Raw genomic sequence first — 614 nt, forward strand, 5'->3', positions numbered from 1 at the left:
GCTGCAACCCCCATTCACTCACACCCCCTGCACCACTGGAGGTGAGGAGATACAAAATTTGTGAGTGGAACTGAGCCTGGGAAGAAGCAATGTGGTAGGGAAAGATACTTTAAAATTTTAGTTTAGTTTTCATTATCCCACTCTGATTTCACTAGTAATAAAATAAACTAATTTCTTCATGTGGAATCTGTTTTGGCCTTGACAGTAAATGCTGAGTGATCTCTCCTTGTCCTTATCTCAACCCATGAGCCTTTCCTTATAGTCTCTTTCCCCTATTCAGATGAGGAAGGGACACAGCAGTTCTGACTCCTGCATTTTCTAATAAAATGTACAAAATAATTAGATTTTTCCACTTCAAGCCCCTGGGGTCATGTATTAACAGCAGATAGCATCCTATAGTGTAGCATATAGCATATATATCCTAGTGTAGCATATAGCTTTGGAGCCCACATGTACATGTGTACATGGCAAGGCAATACAGGAAGCATTAAAAAAAAATAGAGCATGCATTTCCCTCCCCCTTAGAGTTAGAAATATCTGTACAGAGGGTTAGAGAGGAAATTAGTATCACACCGTACCAAACTGACTTAACACAAAAACATCATAAAGCCTCA

Source organism: Catharus ustulatus, chromosome 3 (genome assembly GCF_009819885.2).
Source record: "Catharus ustulatus isolate bCatUst1 chromosome 3, bCatUst1.pri.v2, whole genome shotgun sequence".
Taxonomy (NCBI): domain Eukaryota; kingdom Metazoa; phylum Chordata; class Aves; order Passeriformes; family Turdidae; genus Catharus; species Catharus ustulatus.